The sequence below is a fragment of the Opisthocomus hoazin genome, chromosome 4, assembly GCF_030867145.1.
Source record: "Opisthocomus hoazin isolate bOpiHoa1 chromosome 4, bOpiHoa1.hap1, whole genome shotgun sequence".
In the NCBI taxonomy this organism is placed as follows: domain Eukaryota; kingdom Metazoa; phylum Chordata; class Aves; order Opisthocomiformes; family Opisthocomidae; genus Opisthocomus; species Opisthocomus hoazin.
The window spans coordinates 66,698,353-66,723,166 of record NC_134417.1 but is presented as its reverse complement, the minus strand read 5'-3'; the positions used below and the strand labels follow the sequence as shown (position 1 = coordinate 66,723,166).

General features: G+C 45.8%; 1 protein-coding gene across 5 annotated transcripts in view; it reads left to right on the top strand.

Moving 5' to 3' along the window:
• The first annotated feature begins 4,503 nt into the window (after positions 1 to 4,503).
• DYNC1I1 (dynein cytoplasmic 1 intermediate chain 1) overlaps positions 4,504 to 24,814 on the top strand; it is a 199,695-nt gene continuing 179,384 nt past the window's right edge. For 3 of the 5 annotated variants that reach the window (XM_075419312.1, XM_075419309.1, XM_075419307.1), the window contains exon 1: positions 4,505 to 4,803. The gene's annotated coding sequence lies outside the window, so the exon portion shown is untranslated. Of the gene's footprint in view, positions 4,804 to 24,814 lie in introns of all 5 variants that reach the window. The other 2 variants (XM_075419308.1, XM_075419310.1) reach the window with 1 other exon arrangement.

Genomic DNA, 24,814 nt, shown 5'->3' with positions numbered 1-24,814 from the left:
TTACTGCCATAACAATAAATCTGACTTCAGAAATTATATTCCACACTTTTTCTAAAGGTTGCTTTCATTTTTCATTCCGTCTTTTGATCCTTTTTTTAACTCCATAGCCTTTGACAAGCTGCAAGGCATTTTGTAACATCCTCTGTTATTCGCAGAGCCATGGTGAAGGCTATCATGCAAGGTGTCTAAAAAGTGCTGCCATTTCGATTAAGCCTTAGAAATGTCTGCTTTGAAATTCAGTTTTAATCTTCTAGTGGTACAAACTTCCAAGAGGGTTTGCTTCTTTCTGTTATTGCCCTTTGTGAAGTAGGAGTTGCTGGTGCCTAAGACAGGGAAATGCAATGAACTAATTATTTGTCTCCCGTTGTGTCATGAATGGTTATTGGTTTGTCAGAGCAACTTAGGCTAATCTTTATTAATAACTTGCATGTGAACTACTCTATATAAAGTAACTTCAAAAAGAAATTATGTCAAATTGTTTTCCCTTGGACTTTTCAAATTCAGTAATCAGCCACATATTGCACTTATTAAAGTCTAAATTTTACATTTGTGTCTGTAAGATGGAAGAGGGTAGACAGGCAGACATTGAATTTTTGTAATTTTCTCAGTAGCCTTTTTTCCACACAATCCGTGGGCTGTGATGAGCCCCAAACTTCCCCTTAATATTTTATTTTTCTTTACATGGCAGCATGGTTGCCATGTGTCCATGCATAACTGACCATCGCCGGAGAGCAGGCAGCTGGTCAGATGGGCGTAACTGCTGACTGGTTTGCCCTCTGTTGATCTAATAAGGCAATTTGAAGCTACAATAGGTACTTTCCGAAATCACAGAGTGACAACTTTAAAGTCTTGAAAATAATCTTAACTCTACCCTACTGCATATTTACCTGCTAATTAAGACAGATACATAATCAGATAATCCCTGCTGGCAGAATACAACAAGTTGGATAATATTATGGATTTGTGTTTAATGGGAAAATGTAAAATTAGTATGCATCCTGCGGTGTACTGAAATGGCTGGATGCTTTTCATGAAATGCTGTTAAAAATATATTGTTGATCATGATGATTTTTTTTGTAAAAATAAATATAATCATATCTTCTTGGAATATAAAGATTTTATCCCTGTCTTGTAACATTAGTGATAATACAATTTGCGTCCCTAGAACAAGAGATCCACAAAAATCTTGAGAGCTTTCGCTGTGGAAGTTTAGAGAAGACAATGGAGAGGATGAGGTCAAAAAGAACAGAGCACCACATGTAGGGAAATCTGAAGTGGATAGAGAACTGGCTGAATGGCAGAACTCAGAGGGTTGTCATCAGCGGCACTGAGTCTAGTTGGAGGCTGGTAACAAGTGGTGTCCCTCAGGGGTCAGTACTGGGCCCAGCCTTGTTTAACTTCTTCATCAACGACCTGGATGAAGAGTTAGAATGTACCCTCAGCAAGTTTGCTGATGACACCAAACTGGGAGGTGTGGTAGACACACCAGAAGGCTGTGCTGCCATTCAGCGTGACCTGGACAGGCTGGAAAGTTGGGCAGAGAGGAACCTGATGAGGTTCAACACAGGCAAATGCAGGGCCCTGCACCTGGGGAGGAACAACCCCATGCATCAGTACAGGCTTGGGGTGGACCTGCTGGAGAGCAGCTCTGTGGAGAGGGACCTGGGTGTCCTGGTGGACGACAGGTTAACCATGAGCCAGCAGTGTGCCCTGGCTGCCAAGAAAGCTAATGGGATCCTGGGGTGCATCAAGAAGAGTGTGGCCAGCAGGACGAGGGAGGTTCTCCTTCCCCTCTACACTGCCCTAGTGAGGCCTCATCTGGAGTACTGTGTCCAGTTCTGGGCTCCCCAGTTCAAGAAAGATGAGGAGCTACTGGAGAGAGTCCAGCGGAGGGCTACAAGGATGGTGAGGGGACTGGAGCATCTCTCCTACGAGGAGAGGCTGAGGGAGCTGGGCTTGTTCAGCCTGAAGAAGAGAAGGCTGCGAGGGGACCTAATAAATGCTTATAAATATCTGAAGGGTGGATGTCAGGAAGATGGGGCCAAGCTCTTTTCAGTAGTGCCCAGTGACAGGACAAGGGGCAATGGGCACAAAGTGAAGCACAGGAAGTTCCGTCTGAACATGAGGAAGAACTTCTTCCCTCTGAGGGTGATGGAGCACTGGAACAGGCTGCCCAGGGAGGCTGTGGAGTCTCCTTCTCTGGAGATATTCAAGACCCGCCTGGACAAGGTCCTGTGCAGCCTGCTGTAGGTGACCCTGCTTTGGCAGGAGGGTTGGACTAGATGACCCACAGAGGTCCCTTCCAACCCCTACCATTCTGTGATTCTGTGATTCTGTGATTCTGTTATTCATTCAGAGATGTCCTTGACTGGGCTGGTTGTGTATTTTTCTTGAGTTCCTGAAGTTTGTTGGTCCTAGGATCACCTATGAAGAATATAGAGCAAGGATCATTTCTCTCCAAATTTCCTTACAATAGATGATTCTGAGGAGAAATTGTGTATTTTTTAGAATACACTGGCCACTGAAGTTCTATCCAAACTGTTCTGTGTAGGATTCCCCATTATTCAGTAACAATTTTGACTAGATCTGTCATGCTTCATGAGGTTTTTTTACAGTTTTTCCTTGACATTTCCATTTTTGTGCTTGTTTTTTGTACTTCAGAAAGAGCAGAGCACCTCTGGCAAATATGAATATAACAAATACAAAATTATGTCCCAATGAACTGGGATTTACCGTGTTTTTTTTAGAAATATCCTATGTGAATTATTGGTAGAACATGAAATACCTTTACTTTGTAACAAAAAACATAAGACTTAACAAGATTTGAATATTTATTTATGACATATATCAATGTGCCTGATATCATCATACAATGGGACACCATGTTGCATATATAAAATACCGCAGCATCATGGCTATATGTATATGATAGCACGTTAACAACAACAGAAGCTCATCAGGCACCATGGAGCAGCAGTCTGATTCAGGAATACAAAACAACCTCACAGCCCTCTTAGAAACAAGTCAGGAACAATTTAGAGGAATCTGCTGAGTTTGCAGGGAATTTGCAAACGACACACAATCCAAAGAAACCTAAAGAAACCCTCTGGGATTTATGCTAAAGCTGAGACTAAAGTCAATGCTTCCAAAAGCAAACAGCAGTTTCTGAAGCTCAGTTTTGAGTGTCTGATTTTGAAAGCGCCTTATTTTCAGAGAGAGTTGCAAAGTGAGTGCTTCAAACTTGAAACTTTCCAAATTGTGTGTTTAGAACCATGGGCCGTTTTCCACATGCTCCAGCCTGCACAAGCAGAAGATGTTGCTCTTTAAGGACTTGTACAGGAGAGCAAGGTACAAATCTTTCCTGCTTCAACTCCAATTAAATTGAGAAATCATTATTTCGTCACTGCGTCCTCACCCGCAATGGCTGCTGTTGTTCTTCTTCAGAGCTCTTTGTCTCCTGGCCAGGTGCCATCTGGCTTGGTCTGGCAGGAACTGGAGGTGATGTGAATCCTGGACGGCTTTTCAGCGGTCTGGGTATACCTCGCTCTTTCCAGGCCAGGCCCTGGACCTGGAGTGACAGTGGCTAGAGTCAGCGCTTCCCACCAAAAAAAGCCACACGTGGCTCCAGGGACAGTTTTCAGAAGGACACTTTTCCTGCTGTCTCGGAGCAGAGGGCTGGAGAGCGGTGAGTCATATGTCCAAGTCTTCAAGTTTTTAAAGAGCAAGCCTTGGCAGCCAAAGGGCTCGTGTTTTCCTCCCGTGTGGGAGCAACATACCTGTGTGCAGTAAGAGGGAGAGGGAAGCTAGGTGATCTACACCAGAGATGGACGTTACCTGCAGGAATGTGGGCTACCTCTAGCAGCTCTTTTTGGCTGCCCTCCCCCAGGAGCTGGACGTGCTGGTGCAGGGAGAGGAGGAGGTGTGATGCTAGCAGGAGTCTGGCCCTCCTCTCTGGTACCTGTGAGGAAACTGGCACAAAGAAAAACCTCTGCCTTTGGGCAGCCTTGCCCTCATCTAACCAGGAAAGCTGGGTATCAGTCACCTTCTCTAGAGCTCTCCCCATTCTTCCCCAAAGATACAGGGCCTCAGCAGGGGCCTGCTGCCCTCACAGCAGCTGGCCATGCTGCTACAGGGCCGAGGGCCAGGCTGCAGCGCAGGTGAGGGTGAGGTTGGCCTGGGGAGGATATCTGGGCAGCTCTGAGGGCGCTGGATAAGCCATCGTGGGGCTGATGGCCGCTGCCGCGGGGATGGCGGCAGGGATGCTGTGGAGGAGGCGGTGGGTGGCAGCTGGGCTACTGCGGGGCCGACAGCCGGGCTGCCGTGCGGCTGCGGGCCGGGCTGCCGCCGGGCGAAGCCTGCGCCTCTGCGGGGGTGACACCCGGGGATGACAGCAGGGGACCAGGCCCGGCGGAGCCCCGGGCAGGGCGTCGCCCTCCCCGCCCCCCCCCCGCGGGAGGCCCCCCCGCCCCGGCCCCGGTGGGCGCTGAGGCGCTGCCGGGCGGCGTCGCGGGCGTCGCTGAGGGGGCGCGCGGGCGGAGGAAGAGGAGGAGGAGGCGGGAGGAGGAAAGCGGCGGCAGCGGCAGTAGCAGCTCTCGGGAGGAGCCTGTCCAGCGTGAGACAGCACATTCAGCCGGCGGCGGCGGTCCTGCTGCAGCGGCGGCACGGCTCGGCTCGGCTCGGCGCAGCGCCGCGGGCAGCAGCCGTTCGGGCGGCCGGGAGTCCCTCCGCTCCCCCGGCGGCCGGGGCTCGGTGAGGGCTGCACGTCGCCGCGACCCCCTCCGCATCTCCCGGGCGCCGGCGGAGGTAAGGCACCCGCGGCGGGGGGGCGGGACGTGGCCGTGCCGCGGCTGAGGGGGGGACCGGGCGGGCTCCCCTTGGTGGCCTGGCGTTGGCGGCGGGGGGGCCGGCTGGGGGGACGCTCCTCGGGATGCGCATCGGCCGCGGAGGCACTTCCCGGGCTCCCGGCCCGGCCCGGGTTGGCGGGCATCCCCCGGCCCGGCCCGGGTTGGCGGGCATCCCCCGGCCGCCCCGCAGGAACCGGGCGGCCCTCGCCGGGGGGTGAGCTGGTCCACCCCGGCGGCTCGTCTGCGGGGAGGGAGCGGGCGGGGGGGGCTGCGGTGAGCCCCGCCGGCCTCAGCGGCACCTGCAGCGATCCCCGCGGCTCCGCCCGGCCCCGGCCCCGGCCCCGCCGCCGTCCCGGTCCCCCGCGCGGGGCTGCCGCAGGCTCCCCGGGTCGCGTCCCAGCGCCGAGCAGGGTAAAGCAAAGGGAAAAAAGTTTCCCATCTTTAATTCTTTTCACGGCATGAGCAACAGCGGGCTTACTCAAGTCCACGACGACAGCAGGTGGAGAATTAGATCTTTTCCCATCCCTAGGTAATTCCCTACAGGGGTGAGCAAAGGAGGGAATCAGTGAGAGGCCCTTTTCACTAGCAGTCCATTGAAATACATTTTCAAGAGGATATTGTTATGGTTACATTGCCCCGGGAATACCCCTGGGTCAGCAGAGAGCATAAGGCCCCTGGACATTTCCTAGACAAAGCCCCTGTTTTACTGACTGGAACAAAGTCTGGTTTTCTATCTATATTAGCATTGACAGAAAGTACAAATAATTACTGCTGTTATTTACTATAATTTATTACTATAAATACAGATAAAATAAGGATTCTCAACTAGACCAAACAATCTAACCTGCTGTTATAGGGAAGATGGCAGGTGCCTTTGACACTTGCACCTGGTAATTTATCCTGACATACAGGGTTTTGTCAGCTTTTTGCTTCTGCATGAAGACATTAAATTACCTCTGAAATGGTTCTAAATATCATGACGCACAGTGCTGAAAAGCCTGTTTCAGAATGGAAATCCAAATCCCAGCACCATCTATCTCCTGACAGATCTGTCTCCTGATAGACAGTATTATCAAAGCCACCGAGGAATTTCATTGCTGTTACTACCAATGCGCTTTGTTGAAGTGCTTCATTTGGTCTTGCTAAGTTAATGGGAAGAAGTTACATGCTTCCCTTTCTGATTCTTGAAAGTTGCTCTTTTTACTTTCTTTCCGTCTGGGAGGACATCTCTGGTAAAAGTCTCCACACTTAGTGAAGGTGGATAGAATTCCTTCTATAATTTCTGTGTAGCATTTCTTGGCAAGAATGGGTTTCCTCACCACGAGCCTTGGGGCTGCACCCAGGTCTTTGCCTCTGGGAGTGCTCACTCCAATAATCATCCTCTGCTTCGTTTTGTTTTCCCATCCATTTATACTCCATGAAAATACAAAATGTGTTGCCCCTTCTGTACCTTGCTTGTGCACAGACTATTTTGAGTATTGGGAGTTGCTATCCTCTTCCTTGGTACGTGATAAACTTCTGAGGGCCAGGTGTGTGGAGGTCCAAGAGATTGTTTAGAGTTGAATTATCTAGATTTCTCCTGGCTTTAAACACCTTTGTCTCAAATTAGTCTACCCTAAAAATGCCCTAAGTGCAGTGCCACCTTATCCACAGTTTAAGAGAGGAATCTTTAAAGGAGCAGCAGTAAACTGCACCCTGCACATACAGTGACTATTAAGAATTTGGAAATCTGGGTACTCAAAGAATAGTCAGGCAAATACTATTTTGTACCCTGCAGATCTTAAATTAAGAAGCTGACCTTCCAGGTCTTTCTATAGGAGGAAGGGCAGTGTGCTGCCCTCCTTTGTGGTGCCTTTCAGTGGCTATTTTTTCATTATTGAAATGCATTTGTTTTTTTTCCAGTTTGTATTTTTCCAGCTTCAGTTTCCTAGTTCCTGTTATGTCGTCTCATATAGATAAAAGCCTTGCTTTAGCAGCTGTCTTCAGTGTAGGTACTCTACACGATGCGGCAAGAACTTACCTGCTTTATTTTCAAATAAATTAACAGATGAAGTCTCCTTTTCTTTTGTAAGACAGGTTTCAAGAATCATTCCTTGCTGCCATCAGTTTTCCAATCTGCAAAAAGAGAGAGAGGGAATACTAGATAGAGCTGGACGCAATGGGTTGTGGTAGAGATCTCACCATTGCAGGATACTGGACAATGAGGTGAAATGGGCTGGGAGGGAAAAAGATAAGGGAGCAAAACAGAAAAACATGAGGATATAGAAAGGCATGGCTGTTTTTCAAAGCTTCACCAACTACTGCTAATGATCAGGTAATGAAATGGTATCTTGCAGCTCCTCAAACTTGACTTCTCATAGTAGTTTCAAATATGTTCACAGTCTGTCTCTAGGACTACTCAGGCTTCTTAACTAGTGCTGTGCCTCGAGCGCCCTGTTGAGCTCCTTTGGCTTGGTTTGACCAAGAACAGAGGTAGTAATTAGGAATCTTTCAGAATCAACGATGCCTAGAGCCAAAATGAGCTGCTACATGGAGGTGGTGGTGGGATGTTAACAGAAAAATCCTCCCTGTCCTACCCATTGGCTTTAATTTTCAGGGAAGTTAGAGGGAGCGGACACTGAAATCCTCACTGATGTGCTTGGGGAAATTCGTATCTGCAGAGGTGTGGTCTCAGGCTTTCTGCAGCCATAGCCAGACAACGTGACCTCAGTGCAATACTCATCTGGTATTTTCATATTTTTATTTTTAAAACCGTAAATGAAACAACCCATAATGACTGTAGACATGGTCTGCATGTAAAAGGGATGTTTTCGAGCAGGAATACTGATGGAGTATGCTGGCAAAGTGCCCTTAGTACAGATGCATCTTGTATTAGTAGAACTGTGCTTTTGCCAGTGCAGCTTGTTTTAGTTCGTCTGAGCAACACAAATTATACAGGTGAGCACACGTTTGTGTGTCCATAAGGGGACTTGCTTTCCAGATGAGGGATCATGCGGTCTTCCACTCAGCTGACCTATATAAGCAAGCAGAAATGGTAATGCACGAATGATGCTGCTTAAAAAACCAGAAAATTTGAAAAATCTGGACAAAAGTGTCTGAAAAGCTGCAGTGGCAGCCCGAGACCCTGGCTCAGTCTAAATCTCTGATAGACACAATATGTCCCTTTTGCTACTCAGTAATTATCCATCTAAAACTGTGCTAGCTCTTTTTAGTCAGACGCGACATTGGGAGCTGTTGTTCACTTGGCCATCTGCGAGCACTGGTAATAAGGCAGTATACAGTATACATGAGCTTGCTCCCCCAATACTGTTCATTTTAGGTGGCATCATCTTGCCAGATTTTCTGGGAAATGGTTACTTCCAGGCAGATGGCAGGAGCTGCAGGAAGCTGTGAAGCAGGCTGATGTGGGAGCCGCTAGATGTCAGAGACAAGACACCTCTCTCTGATCATACGTGAGAGCTATGACGTCCCAACTCCTCCTGAGCTTAAAAATATACCCCCTCTTTTTTTTTTACTGTGCTTCTGCAGCATTTTTTGTTTCCCCTTTTGAGGCAAAAGCGTTCTGGTGAGGTGCCTGGGAGTGCACTGCAGCAGCAGAAGACACAGAGCAGGAGTGACAGTTCTGGAAGAGTTCTGTGGGCAGCACACCGTCACACACGCTGAAGTTTTCAGGGCAGAGGACTCAGCCCTGTCGCTGCTGACAGTAAGAGGAGTTTCTCTGTGACTTCTCTGGTGGGGAACCTGCCCTCTAGAGTGATGGCAGAAGTCAGCTATGTACGTTGTTTGAAAGCCATGAGCCACTGGAGCAGAGGCTCGCGCCGAGGGACCCTTTCTGCAGTGGCAAAACCGCAGCGGTGAGGCAGCAGAAGTGCCGAGAGAGAGAGGAGACCCCAGTCCCCTCCAGGGCGGGAAAGCGGGAGCTGCCAAAGAGCGGCAGCTCTGACCCAGCGTGGGCGGGGTCGAGTGCGACAGCGGCCAAACACCCTCGCGTATAAGGGCAGCCCTCAGGGAGCACGAGCAAACAGGAGCGCGGGCGAACAGAGCCGGCAAACAAACGGAGTCGGCAAACAGAGCCGGCGCAGCAGCCCGGGAGCGGCGCAGTGTGGCAGTTCGCGCGGGGAAGGCGAGCGGGCAGGGTGCAGTCCCCCCTCCTGGCTACTCAAGTAGTGGGCATCGCCCTTCCAGGAGATATTCTAAGTATGGTTTCCACCCGTGGGAAAGCCGTTGCTAGAAGGAGTGTGGGGACCCAGACGGAGGCCCCGCGCAAGGACACAGGTATCCAGGTCTCTGGCTGCAAGGGAGTGCCTGAGCCTGGCACTTGTACTGGAAGACAGCAGAGACAACTGCTGTGTTCGGTGCGACCAGGTGAATGATCTGCTCAACCTGGTGGCAGAGCTGAAAGAGGAAGTGGAGAGGTGAAGGAGCATCCGGGAGTGTGAGAGTGAGATCAACTCGTGGAGCCGCACCCTGCCCTCCCTGAGACCGAGGCAGCAGGAGGCAGGTCCACGAAAAGCAGAGAACCCCCAACCCTCTTGCCACAGAGCAGAAAGAGGGGACCTAAGAGATGGGGGGGAATGCAAATGGGTCCCTGCTTGGGGTGGCAAGCGAATCCCCTCCTGGCCTCCCTCACCTGCCCAGTTGCCCTTAAGCAACAGATACGGGGCTCTGGAATGTGAGAGTCCGGCCACAGAGGATGTGGGTGAAGGTGAAGCTCCATCCGGCAGGTTGCCTAGGATGAGTCAGTCAGCCCCACGCATTACGACTGACTCGGCTAGGAAAAAAAGGAGGGTAATTGTCATAGGCAATTCCCTTCTGAGGCAAACGGTGGGCCCGATCTGCCGACCGGACCCATCCCACAGGGAAGTCTGCTGCCTCCCTGGGGCCCGGGTTCGGGATGTTGCTAAGAAACTCCCTGGTCTGGTGCAGCCTTCTGATTATTACCACCTCTTGGTCATGCAGGTTGGCAGGGACGAGATAGCAGAGAGAAGTCCCAAGGCCATCAAAAGGGACTTCAGGGCACTGGGGCGACTGGTTGAGGGATCAGGGGCACAGGTGGTGGTTTCCTGAATCCCATCAGTGGCAGGGAACAGCACTGAAAGGGGCAGGAAAACTCACCTGATTAACAGGTGGCTCAGGGACTGGTGCCGTCAGTCGGATTTTGGTTTCTTTGATCATGGGGAGGTTTACGCAGCACCGGGCCTGCTGGCAACAGACAGAGTCCAGATATCTCAAAGAGGAAAAAGGATTCTTGGCCACGAGCTGGCAGGGCTCATCAAGAGGGCTTTAAACTAGGTTCGAAGGGGGAAGGGGACATCGCCCAGCTCACTAGGGATGAGCCCAGGCTTGGAGTGCCAGGGTCAGGGGTGAGATTGACAGCCCAGCTCAAGTGCATCTAAACCAACGCACGTAGCATGGGCTATAAACAGAAGGAGCTGGAAACCATTGTACAGCAGGACGGCTACGACTTGGTTCCCATCACAGAAACGTGGTGGGACAGCTCGCATGACTGGCATGCTGTCATGGATGGCTACAGACTCTTTAGGAAAGACAGGCCAACAAGGAGAGGTGGTGGAGTTGCTCTATATGTGAGGGAGCAACTGGAATGCCTGGGGACAGATGAAGAAGGAGCTGAGAGCTTATGGGTTAGAATTAAGGGACAGCCTCATATGGGTGATGTTATTGTGGGTGTGTACTACAGGTCACCTGACTAGGAGAAGGAAGCTGCAAGTAGCCTCACAGTCACAGGCCCTGGTTCTCATGGGGGACTTCAACCACCCTGACATCAGCTGGGAAGACCACACAGCTAGGCAGGCGCAATCCAGGAGGTTCCTACAGAGCATCAGTGATAACTTTCTGATACAAGTGGTGGAGGAACCAACAAGGAAAGGCACTCTGCTGGACCTTGTATTAACAAACAAGGAGGGACTGGTGGAGGATGTGAAGGCTGGAGGTAGACTTGGCTGCAGCAGCCATGAAATGGTGGAATTCAGGATCCTGCGTGGAGGAAGCAGGGTGATAAGTAGGATCAAAACCTTGGACTTCAGGAGAGCTAACGTTGGCCTCCTCAAGGAGCTACTTGGAGGAATCCCGTGGGCCAGGGCTCTCGAAGGCAGGGGGGTCCAAGAGTGCTGGTCACTGTTTAACATGCACTTCCTCCGTGCTCAGGAGTGGTGCATCCCCCTGAGAAAGAAATCTAGCAAAGGAGGCAGGAGACCCGCATGGATGAACAAGGATCTTCTAGTGGAGCTCAGGTGGAAGAGAAAGGTCCATGGAACATGGAAAGAGGGACAGGCCACTTGGGAAGAATACAGGAATGTGGTCAGAGCATGCAGAGATGCAACGAGGAAGGCCAAGGCCACCCGGAATTGAATCTGGTGAGGGATGTCAAAGACAACAAGAAGGGCTTCTTCAACTACATCAGTAGCAAACGGAAGACTAGGGACAATGTGGGGCCGCTGCTGAACAAGGTGTGTGCCCTGCTGACGGAGGATACAGAGAAGGCAGAGTTACAGAATACCTTCTTTCCTTCAGTCTTCAGTGCTAAGACTGGCCCTCAGGAATCCCAGGCCCCGGAGGTAAGAGAGGAAGCCTGGCGAAAAGGATGACCTTCCCTTGGTCAAGGAGGATTGTGTGAGAGATCATTAAAGCAGTCTGAATGCCCACAAACCCATGGGCCCTGATGGAATGCACCCACGAGTGCTGAGGGAGCTGGCGGATGTTGTTGCTGAGCCACTCTCCATCACCTTTGAAAGGTCCTGGAGGGCAGTAGAGGTGCCTGAGGACTGGAGGAAAGCCAATGTCACTCCAGTCTTCAAAAAGGGCAAGAAAGAGGACCCAGGGAACTACAGGCCGGTCACCCTCACCTCTATCCCGGGAAAGATAATGGAGCAACTCATTCTGGAGGTCATCATCAAGCAAGTGGAGGAAAAGAAATTTATCAGGAGTAGTCAGCATGGATTCACCAAGGGGAAATCATGCTTGACCAATCTGATAGCTTTCTATGATGGCGTGACTGGCTGCGTAGATGAGGGGAGAGCAGTGGATGTTGTCTACCTCGACTTCAGCAAGGCTTTCGACACAGTCTCCCATAACATCCTCCTAGGGAAGCTCAGGAAGTGTGGGCTGGATGGTTGGTTGGTGAAGTGGATTGAGAACTGGCTGAATGGCAGAGCTCAGAGGGTTGTCATCAGCGGCGCTGAGTCTACTTGGAGGCCTGTAAGTAGTGGGGTTCCTCAGGGGTCAGTACTGGGCCCAGTCTTGTTCAACTTCTTCATCAATGACCTGGGTGAAGAGATAGAGTGTACCCTCAGCAAGTTTGCTGATGACACCAAACTGGGAGGTGTGGTGGATACACTAGCAGGTCCTGCTGCCATTCAGCGTGACCTGGACAGGCTGGAAAGTTGGGCAGAGAGGAACCTGATGAAATTCAACAAGGGCAAGTGCAGAGTCCTGCACCTGAGGAGAAATAACCCCATGCATCAGTACAGGCTTGGGGCGAACCTGCTGGAGAGCAGCTCTGTGGAGAGGGATCTGGGTGTCCTGGTGGACGACAGGTTAACCATGAGCCAGCAGTGTGCCCTGGCTGCCAAGAAGGTCAGTGGCATTCTGGGGTGCATTAGGAGGAGTGTGGCCAGCAGGTCAAGGGAGGTTCTTCTTCCCCTCTACTCTGCCCTAGTGAGGCCTCATCTGGAGTACTGTGTCCAGTTCTGGGCTCCCCAGTTCAAGAAAGATGAGGAGCTACTGGAGAGAGTCCAGCGGAGGGCTACAAGGATGGTGAGGGGACTGGAGCATCTCTCCTACGAGGAGAGGCTGAGGGAGCTGGGCTTGTTCAGCCTGAAGAAGAGAAGGCTGCGAGGGGACCTAATAAATGCTTATAAATATCTGAAGGGTGGATGTCAGGAGGATGGGGCCAAGCTCTTTTCAGTGGTGCCCAGCGACAGGACAAGGAGCAATGGGCACAAAGTGAAGCACAGGAAGTTCCGTCTGAACATGAGGAAGAACTTCACTCTGAGAGTGACGGAGCACTGGAACAGGCTGCCCAGGGAGGCTGTGGAGTCTCCCTCTCTGGACATATTCAAGACCCGCCTGGACAAGGTCTTGTGCAGCCTGCTGTAGGTGACCCTGCTTCGGCAGGAGGGTTGGACTAGATGACCCACAGAGGTCCCTTCCAACCCTTACCATTCTGTGATTCTGTGATGTCCATACTCTTGTTGAAGCCAATTGCAGTCTTTGTGTTGACTTAACAGACTTTGGATGAGGTCCTGTGTAACTGCTGCTTTGACCTGTGCATAGATACCTGTGTTACCTGATGAATAATCGCTGCTCAGATGCCTGTTATGATTCTTGGCTGTTAATCTTAGAGTAGTAGTACATGTTATCCCATTTTAGTGTCTGACACTGCTCCCAGGCATGTGGAGCAGCTTGCCTGACCTGGAGAGACAGGCTGTGTCATCCTGAGGAACAAACCTCCCTGGAACCCTTCTGGACCAGCGCAGCTCTGCCCTGTGTATTCCCCAGGTGCTGGCTGACTGTGCCTGCTTGGTCCTAGAATAATTAATGAGTAATTCAGCAGAGGAAAAGGGCTCATTTACTGCCACTGAGCAGAAAACAATTACAGAGGGAGTCTTTTAAGGACATAGCTTTTTGTTTCCAGTGATACCTTCTCCTCTTCACATTTCTTTTCCTTCTTGCTATCATTCTCTGAGGCTTGTCCTTTTATCTCTTCTTCAATACTGGTCCCTTCCCTTCCCTTCCCTTCCCTTCCCTTCCCTTCCCTTCCCTTCCCTTCCCTTCCCTTCCCTTCCCTTCCCTTCCCTTCCCTTCCCTTCCCTTCCCTTCCCTTCCCTTCCCTTCCCTTCCCTTCCCTTCCCTTCCCTTCCCTTCCCTTCCCTTCCCTTCCCTTCCCTTCCCTTCCCTTCCCTTCCCTTCCCTTCCCTTCCCTTCCCTTCCCTTCCCTTCCCTCTTCTCTCCCTGGCATAGATAGAACTCGTTTTAGTTCCTCATTCTCTTCTCCATCCACCTGCAGTGTGATACAAGTAATTCCCAATCCTGCTCCTCAGTTACTCATTTTTCACTTCTGTCCAGCAGACAGACGCAATGTGTTTTGTGTTCAAACAATGGGGATTTATTACAAAGCAAAGATAGAAAACTGCCTGGTATGATTAAATATCAATAAGTACTACAATGGAGGATATATTGTGTATCTATTTATATCCATATCTTCAAGCCTTTTCTAATGCTTGTGTCTAATATTTTCAGGCTGAATCGGACAGAAAAAGCTATCCCCCAAACTATGCTATATTAGTATTGAAAGTTAATCACTGTAGGTCCTAGACCACACACAGGGAAAATATGGATCTCTCTTGCTTTAAACTGTTTAGCCCTTCCAGTCTGTATCCATTAATGCAGATCTTAGCTTTTAGAGTGCATAGACAGCGGTATTAAATCCATATTGTTCAAGGCATGCCTTTGTTCTGTGTTTTGCACGTTAGGCCACCACTGTTAGGATCAGAGTCTTTACCAGGTCACTTGGTAATTGGGACAAAGACATTTCAAATGATTGCTATTGTATATTTTCAGACATTAAAATATTTAACAAAACAGGGTCACAGATTAAAAACCCAGGCTGCTGTCTGATATGGTTCCTTGTATTTGAACCTGTCTGTCCTGGCGGAAGGGCTGTCCCACTGGCTGAGCATTTATAAGATTTTCTTCTGTGATTCTCACGGCGCAAACAAAGTTGGGGGACTATCTAAACTCATGGGACTTGCTTTGTAATACATGTTTGTATTGTCTTTAAGTAATATAAAAGAATCACCATTTTCATTAATCACATTATTCAAAGTCATATGACTTCATTTTTTTTCATCAGTTTGTTTCTGGTTACATTTTGAGCAGTTGATGAACCAGAAGGTGGTTTGTATCATAATCCTGAAGGATTTTGGATCTCAATTTGCCCCTAAATGAATGCTTGTTTTCTTTGTCCCTTTTTAGCTCTGACTGCTGATAGAGCTTGTTACATGCTCATAGCGGTTTGTTACAGACTGTCAACAGACTGCCAGTCTTCACTGCCACAAATTACTTCTAGAAAAAAACAGAGAAAAGATAGTTCATGTTACATATATGTATGGGTGTAAGCTGTGTGGTGCATTAAACAATGAACAGCTTACAAATCTATAACCTTTTGGAATGAAACAACCAATTTGACCTAAATCATACCCCCTAGTATGCAGTTATCTATTCATGTACATAATCTGCTGCACTTGGCAAAGCCTGTGAATGTTGTATTCCTGCCTTTCACTGTCTCCATAGTAGTAATAATAATACAAAAAAATTGTGCTGATGGGATAGGAGGGTATTGCACTGGAGACAAAAAAAAACAGTGATGCCATTCTCTGTTTGTACTGAAAGAGCCCGTGGGAAAACTGTCCCATTATTTCCCACAATATTTTCTTTTTCACCGAAAGTTGATTAATAGCACGAAAACAGAGGAAAGCCTAGTTTCTCAGCCTTTATGGGTCTCTTCAAATATATTAAAAACACCCTGTGCAAATTCAGCACTATTTTTGTCAGACAATTGTAAATTATGGAGCTTTAGGTTTTTTCTTATATGTTCAAAGCATAGAACTCAAAACATGATGGTAAATTGTATTCTCTGGAAGGGGCTAAGATGGAAAGAAAAGATGTTTCAACCTTAGTACTGATGTTCTCCACACCTTTTACGGCGGCCGTTCCTTTATGTACACAACATTTATTGGATTTTATTGTTTTCTTATTGATGAATCAGAGGACAGGGAAGTAAAAAACTATAGACAGCCACACTGACATAGAAACATATGAGTCTTTTCGAACACAATTATAATATAACACAATATTAATATTAGTATTGATTTTAAAATGTTTAAGTGAAGATTGTGCCTCCTCAGTGTAGATTCAGTAAACTTTTAATTAAAGTTCTTAAAATTTTATTACAAGTTCTTTCCAAGAAAGTTTGTGATCTCAATAAACTAAGTGATGAATTAGGCATAATTAAAGTCAATTGCCTCCCATTTTTGTTACTGTTTTTCTCAAAACACTGTATGTATCTTCAAAGCAGTAAGACTGCTGTGCAGTAAGACTGCTGTGCTTTCTCATATCACGTAATGTCCATTTTTGCTAAAGGACTAACTGTTACTCACTTACTCCTGGGTTCTCTTTGGTTCTCTCTTGTGATATTACAATGATTTGTATACTTTTTAAACTATGTTCTCCTCTTAAGCTTCAAAACTTTCTGTTGGAACCTATAAGCCCATGCATTTTACAGCTCAATGTGACTGGAAACCAGACACTGACCATTTGTGATTACTTTGTGGACCACCAGTGGTCCCATATTTTGAAAACCACTAGTAAAAGTTGATTTATTTTCCAAAAATATCTATAGTATTGGGTTCCTCATTTGAAGAGAACTGGTGGCATCTAATTGGTGTCCTGGTGTCAAATTGTGGAGTCCAGGTCCTGGCACAGTGAGTCATGTGCTGAGGCTTACTTTTGGAGGAGTCCTGTAGTGCACTCCAGAGATGCGATTGCCCTATTGTCCAGGGTGATGACTTGTTTTGCTTCTACTCTTGGTCAGCCCATTTGCCAAGTTTCTGCTCTGTGGAAGCCAGGGCACTGGAGAGGTATGTGTGTGTGGGGAAGACAAGAGTTCATGTGCAGCCAGCCTTGCCTTGGTAGGAGGCTGCACTTAAGGTGTGGAGAATGCCCAGATCTTGAACCTGGGATGCGTAACTGAATTCCCAAGACTTGAAGTTCGTGTGGTGCCTGGGAAGCTCAGGTAAATCTAGACTCCAAAATGGTGTAGAAACAGATACCCAAACTGCAGTCCTCAAAAATCTCTGCTTGGCGGTCACCTAGCTCTTGAAGCACATACAGTCTCCAAAAACTCCATTTTTCACCTGAAGAGTTCTGCTCCTGGATGTGTTCTTATCCTTTAACTCCCAGACTCGACAGCCTGGGTGTCTGCTGTGTATCTCTCCTAGGCTGCTGCTTCTAGTTTGCATTTCATGAGCCTGTCGGTCAGACTGTGCTCCATGCAGAGCTCTAGCTGGTGGCATGTGCTCCCTCTTCTAGTACACCCTGGTTTTAAGTGGACCCACCTAAGGTAAAGGAGTCTCAGGTAATTTTTGCCTTTGCTTAAAGAGGTTATTGTCTTCATCTACACTCTAATCAGCGAGCTGTTCTGCAGGAGGCACCCTCCCAGTCCTTCTCACTGAAGCTGCTCCACGTAAATCTAAAGAATTAAAGATTCTTTGGGCCGTGACAGAGAACAGCGGAAAAAGAGAAAGGACTCTTCAGCGCCTTGCTTCAAGCACTCAGGAGGAAAGAGGAGTCTTGTGCTCCAGATACTAAATAAGGCGTATTTTAAGCTAAACAGTTGTTGCATATAATATAAACGAACCCTGAAACAAAGGCTGGAACCCAGGGGCCTCAGTAAGGGACTAATGTTCACTCTTTTGCATCTGCTTCTTCTGGTCCAATGAATCTTTGCAGAAAAGAAATTACTAGGAAATAGCTTCAATGGTTAAGAATGCAATCTCCATTCCTCTAGTCTTTCTCACTCGATAGCCAACAGTCACCCTAGGGAGGTGGGTTTCAGCCCTCTCAAGACAAAAAAAAAAACCTCCAAAACCCCCCAAAACCAAACCAAAACACAAACAAATAAACAAAACACCCCAAAAACATGTTTCTCCCATTTGAGTGGAATACTTTAACCACAGAGAAGATAAATGGAAGACATAGACTTCTTGGTTCTCAGTCTTTTCTCAAATTCTTTGCAGCTCTTTATAAGTCATTTAAATTAAGTTGTTAGAGATCTGCATTTGTCATCTTGCCTTTTTATATTAGCATATCTTTTTCCGCTTATGTGGATCAACAGGAATGATTGGCTAAGGCTAGCTCTGATCATTCACGTTGCTTTGTTAGTACAGCTGAAGAAGCCCTGGGAAGTACAAAGGGAATGATAGTGTTTTTTCCTCCACTTTGCTTCTTTAAAAATTCTAAGAACTCATATGAGATACTCGACATATTTCTTACGGCCAGGGCTCTTCTCTGCTTTCTAAATCTTCAGGTGTATTGACTTCAGAGATGAAATCGATGCGTAATATTTTTAGCCTAATTACATCCTTACAAACATCAGACGCGAAGCAAACATGTTTGTTTTAAGAAAGAAGTGATATTTTGGTAAGTCCTCCAGCAAAACCTGTACATCGGCAGCATAGCTTGTTCTTTGATGTCTGTCTGGCATTTGTCATAACTAGGTTAAGAAGCAGACGCTAGAGCATGCATTTTTCATGTTTGAGTAAATGGCTTTCAGTATCAGTTTGCTGGCCATACACCCCTAGGGTTGTCTCAGGAAGAGGGTGGAAAAGTGAGATGGGTCAGTTTTACCCCCAGTAATGAGCAGAAGTACATGCTTTAATGTCTGAAATGTTTGCAGGACAGAGAAAATGCGTCTTTGTTCCACTTCAGGAGAGACTAGCAGACATCTTGAAGTGAAATGGTACATTAGGTCTTAGTAAGTCATTGAATATACTCCTGGCAGGCACTGTGGTACTGTTCTGATGAACCAAGTATTTTGTATAGGTTTTGAAGAAGTGATGAAATCATTGATGGCAGGAGACATCACTGAAATCTGAGCATTATGTAAGAAGTACATACAAAAGAATTTGAAATCAGAAACATGAAATATAGATCTCTTTTTTTTTTTTTCTAGATAAGTGACCTGCAGTTGGAGGATTAGATTCTGTCATCTCTCTCACATTATCTGTCTCTAAAATCTTATCAGCTTACAACTTGAATTTGGTTCTCTGAATGTCAGAAAACTTTTTCAAACTATCCTGTTAGGTCCTGCAGTTCTTTTCTGAAGCAAGCTGGGAAATTCACAGAAGATAACATAGCACAACTAGTAAGACCAGTTAATGTATGGGAAATGTAGAGTCACAAAGATTCAGAATTGTGTTAAGTCCATCACCAGCAATGTGCAGAGCCACATACGGAGCCCTGTGTTTTACTGCAGCCAAACAGTACAAGATAACAGAAACAGAAACTGATAGAGAGGGAACTGACCAAGAATACCCAGAGATCTTGTATTCCACAAGATCAAAATGTTGTCAGGAATGCAGTTGATTGTTTTGTTAAAAACATCTGCTCTTCATAACTAGGGCATGATCGCCGAGTCAGATCCTGAGGAGATACAGATCAGTACTGGTTGCATCATTGAGGATCACCTCCCAGCACCACATGAGACCACTGTGCCGTTATAACTGTGCTCATTAATGCTTGTTGAGGGAAAATCTAAGACACTTTAGAAGATCTCTTTTACAATCTAGTTTTTTTTAAGGTGATACATACGGTCAGTTCTGTGGAACCAAATGTAAAGGAAGGTTATTTGGTGGCAGATGTGCAGCAGCTTTGCTAGAGTGATCTGTTAGTATGTATTAAATTCATTTTAATCCTAGTTGGAATGTTGTGTGTTTCTTACTTATCTCCAGCAAGTTGTTGCCAGCAGCTTGTTCTCTTCAGCCTTGATGGCTCTTCCATGGAACTGTGCTTGTTGGAATTGAAAAGGTCATGGTAAATTTAAGAGACTAAAGGGGCGTGAGAGAATGAGATGATGAGCAGGTGATGCTTCATTGCCACTATGCCTGGTGCCAGAAGAATGGGCAATAGCAGAGTTTTGCTCATACACTGCTTTGTAGGGACCCTATAATTCTGCTGTAACTGAGTTCATTTTGTAGAAGGGCCATTGTGGAAGAACAAGAGTGAAAAGATTAAATGGTAATAGATTGTAAGGGATGTATAATTGAGCAGTTGTGGGTACATATCTTACACCCTGTCAGCCTCAAAATAAATAGGCTAGAGATGCACTGACCTGTTGCATAGCAACCAGGAGGAAGCACAGAGCCAAATCTGTGGATGCTGTGATTTGTAAACCCTTACAGAACAAAGTATAAGACCTTTGCCCATCTGCTAGAAATGTTCAGAAGCTGAAGGAGAAAAATGGTACATTCCCTGAAATCGGGCACTAAACAACTGTTTTTATTTATAGATAAATACACAGATGCAGTGTAAAAAGCCTGACTCTTTTGCCTCAAGGTTATGTAGAAAAAATTACTTAGTCTCTCTAATTTTACTTGGTATTTCCCTGAATTCATCACACAGGAGATTCCTTAAAATACTGCAAATGTTAAGTTTTTGCAGCTGCAAATATTTGCCCATTCATGTGGTCTTGTAAACATTGATATGCCTATTTAGCAAAAGCATTGATGTTATTCTACTGAAGTCAAGTACAAATTCTGATGCGTGATGAAAAGAAGTACTCGTATGTTTACTTAAAAATTGCTGTCAAGAAGATGGTTCTAGCCCCTCTTGCCCATTTGAAGTCTGTTTCAAACACTATTTTCAAAGGAATACCATGGATTAGAATGTATTTATGCTAGGGTTGCAGCTCCCTCTGGTTTCTTGCAGACCAAAGATGTTTATCTGCTTTTGTACAGCTGCATAGTTTGCATGCACACTTTACACTTGTAAAAGGCATAGGTAGATCTCCTGGGTATTTTTTCTGTTGTAAAAATGTATAATATTCCTAACTGTAGGAAATGTGTTAGTTTGTACAAAATAGAGACAAATATGGTACATAATAGAAATGAATAGTTTTTTTCCAGTTAAAAACTCCATATGTAATAATTTCAATAGTAATAGTACTCCCACTCTGTAAGCCCATTCTTTAAACCCAGGAATCACTGAGTAATCTATTTTATTGTGCAGCTTCCTTTGCCTTGCAAACTAAAGACATTTTGCAGTTTTGGACTCAAGAGTAACTGGGTCTTTATGAAGGCGTATGAATAATACATGTACAGCATCTACAAGTACTAGATGCTGCCTATTTATTTTAGAAAAGTACATTAATGAATCAATTATTTATAATTAGTTATGTAGGATGACTAATGCCATATGTAACAGTATTTAGTGAAACCCTTTGGTAATTGCAATAGAGATAATAATGAAAAGGACAACATAGGAAGTTGCAAAAAAGGAAAGACTTTGAGGCTTATGAAGTGGTGAATATAGTTCTGCTTTAGTGCAGCCTACTGAATAAACAGCAAGTGCAAATCCCCCAAACATCAAAAAGCAATAAAATCTGTAGGCTTTTGTATCTCCTACCAGATTTGGAAATTTAGGATTCTTTTCAGATGAGCTTGGTGGTAGTATACAGACAAGAGGCTGTTCTAGGAGATATAAAAGACAGGCTTTAAGAGGAGGGAGATGTTGTATCTTATTTTCTTTTTCTGCTTATAAAAATTGTGCACTGTCATAATTTTCTTTGCTTTTATTTTACTCATTATACATTGGGCACTTCATGCTTATTTTTTCTTATATTTAGTCCTAGCTATGTACGTGTGTTGCCTTTCAACCTTTGTAACTCTGAGGTTTTATTGCTCTGGCAAGTATCAATTTATTCGTTCTGCAATTGTAGTAAACCTTTTTAGATGCCTGTGGCTGTTTCTGCTGCTAAGTGCTCATAGAAATGGTTCAAAAAAGAATCTGCTCAAATATTGTGATACTGATCATTGATAAAGACCTTGTAGCTTATTATAAAACTGTAATAACTCTATTGGCTTGTACCTATAAAAGCATTTGTATGGCTTTTAGCCCAGTTGAGGGTAAAATGCTGTTGTCTGCACCTTCCATGCTTATGTGCTTACTGCTGCCCCTAATCAAATGGTTACTACCTGTGCAGTAAGCTTAGTGGAGTAGTTTTGCGTATGTTCTGTACAGCAGAGAAGTTTGTGCAAACACCATTATTGTTTTAAGATGAAAGTAAATGGTCTTTCAAAGCTCTTGTTTCATACACTGACAAGGTAAAAGTGTCCTGGGAGCATACAAAGGACAGAATTCTTATCATTCGGACAGAGACATTTACAATGGAGATTTCTAGAACTTATCACCCAGGGCACTTTATCATCCTTGGAGAGGAACTGGTGGCTTTAGGGCGTACTTAATCTTAACTGCTTTTAAACATCTGCTTTAGGAAAAGTGGAATCACATCCTAGGATACCCAGACTCTTCCATCACTCATCCATCCATCTTCCAGACCCACATACAAGTACCCTGCTATATCTCAAGAACCTGCCTTAGCACTCGAGTGTAAGCGGTTCTGGAGTGGGAGGACTCTCTCCTTTCAAAACTGTGTCACTTGACAGTAAACTGGGCCAAACAAAATACAAATGCATCTAAGAATATGCATGTGTATGTTTCTATGTGTTCCTTCTCCCAGATAAGCGATTTAATTGCTTCATTGCAAAGTGTACTCCTTACTGTTTCCCTCTAACCGATGCTTTCTCCCAGCCTGGAGAAGATTAGATCATACATAAGCCTTGGGCTGTCATTCTGCACCAGAGAGAATGTTAGAAGTAGATCTTTTTTTACTGTTTGCCTGTATGTCTCTTGGTGTGACGTGCCTTTTGGCACTCAGAATGACAATTATTAGAAATTTGTTCCCAATAATGAACACAGAGTGTTAACTCTGTGGTTAATGCCAAGTAGAGCGACGAGTACGCTTGCCTCTTTGCTCACTGCTGACTTGCTGACATCTGAGAAGGGTAGTTACATACCCTTGGTGTTCAATTTGTGCTAAAATTGTAAATAGCCAGTTTGAAGGTTGATAGGCTGGTTGGAGGGCTAAGGCATTACTATAATATATGCAGGATGAAAGTAATTTGAGATTAATTTCTTTCTATAACTCAGCTCTGGCAACATTCTTTGAAGGAAATTTAATACATCATCTTTGTTGCATGTAAGATGTGTTTTGTTAAAAATAGGGCAAAGTTATAATAGGATTTGATCACCCTGACTGGGGCATTGTAAAGAAAGGGCCAGGCATTAAACCACTGATGTTCAAATCAGGGAAGAAGCTAGTTAGCTTCCCTGACATTAAGGGAACGAGTTTTTAGAAAGCCGTTCATTGATATCTGACAAACAACTTGAAAGGGATGCCAAACCCTCAGGGTTTCTGTCATGAGCCTTAAAATGCATTTGTGTATTTTCTGCATAGAAACAGGAGCTCACTCTCTGTTGCCAAACTGCAGAACTAAAAGGATGCAAAAGCTCTATCTAGTCCAAAGGGCTCTGAGGGGGAACTTCATAATCAGAATTCAAATGTGTGCAACAGATTAGGAAAATGACTTCAAATGGGATTTCAGCCATACCTAAGAGAGACCCACAAAGCCTGAGCAGATTGGTAGGCAAAATACTACCTGCACTGCCGTTAAAAAGCTTGTATGCTTCTCCGGGCATTTCTCATGTTAAAAATAGCTTGCTATCGTCAACTGATCACACAGATTAATGTTGTTTAAGGTGCTACTGCTTAGATTTCTTGATATCAAATGCATTTTTTTCTGACAGTTTTGATTTCTGTTTCTCAAATTGAGAACAGTATCACCACGAATAGAACCAGAGTGATGGAGGAATAAAGAAATGATGGTGCTCTGCATAAAGCCAGTGCACCCAGTGGTCCAGTTTGTCAGCAGTTTAATGGCCTTCCTAACTATACTATTTACTGTGAGTTGTTGTGGCTTGAACCGGGAGTCCACAGGCCTTGAAAGGACTGCAGGGTACCTTGCCAGGATGGGCAGCTCTGCTGAAGTGCAGAATCTGTGACAGTGAGAGCCGGACTGGGGGGTTTCAGCTGTGAGTTTAACTGGGAAATATTAGCACCCGTGGTACAGTCCACACACAGATACAGCTACGCTGGCCCCTCTGGCATCCCTCATGCTGCTCTTATGCCTGCTGTTTTCACTGAATGGTTTCCTCTTCTTATTCCAAATACTATTCTTTTGTTTCATTAAAGGAAAATGCTTGCAAAGAGAACAAAGCATTTGGGGCCAAGATTGTGTTTAATGTGCAGGTGGTGTTTTGTTGGCAATATCCTCTGTGTCATGGGCTAGCTATGCTTGTATGATTTTGAGGAGGAAGCTGATGACTGCAGAGGATTTAATGATGGGTGAAATTGCCATATAATTTTTATCATATAAATTTACTCTCCGTCTTCCACCCACTCAGGCAGTAATATGGGTGGAGTTCTCATTATATTAGTGGAGAGTTGCCATTTAAATTTCCTGTGCATCAAGCAAACAATAGACTTCCATTACGTATACGTGGCACTGCCATTGATCTGATTGATTTTGGGTTGCAGTGGTGGATGGGGTCAGTGATGTGTGAATTAATAGAAAAGGCACAGCTCTTTTCATGAATGTCTGTATTAGTCAGGACTGTCTTTGAAATAAAGTGCTAATAAGAAAATCAGTATTGATACAGTTACTGATACATATTGAGACAGCCCATAATGATGACGATGTCAGAAAATAAATAAATTACCTGTGACTTAAGTTATGGGTTTGTGCAATACTGGTGGGGTTTTAAGACTGTAGAAGAAGATTGATATCCTATATTCTTTAGAGATCTGTCTCTGTTTCTGTATGATGTGATTTTAGATCTCCTTACCGTTCATTTTCAAGGCTCACGTGAAAGCAACATAGGTTGACAGGGATTTCACATCCCTGTCCTACAGAGAATTGTGTTTGAGACTAAATAGCGGGAGAGGTCTTTCAGTAGCTCAGAAGGAACACTTTTGCCAAATTTGTGTGACTGGAGTCAAATCAGGAATATTAGGCATGTCTGCTGCCTCTTCGAAAGAAGATTTGAGCATGACAAAGAAGACTGTTGGCAGAGCAACGTGCTGCTTTGTTAAAGAGAAGCTCAGGTTTTCTGGGTTGCCTGATTTTGTGCCCTGTCTGCAGCTTTTTGGGGCAATGGCCCAGCTTTCATTGGAAAGGCTGGAGGTGATTCCTGTGCAGGGTAGCCCGTAGCTTGGTGAGGGTGCTCCCCAGAGGGGTGAATACATGAAGGATACTGAGACCCAACTGGTACCAGTG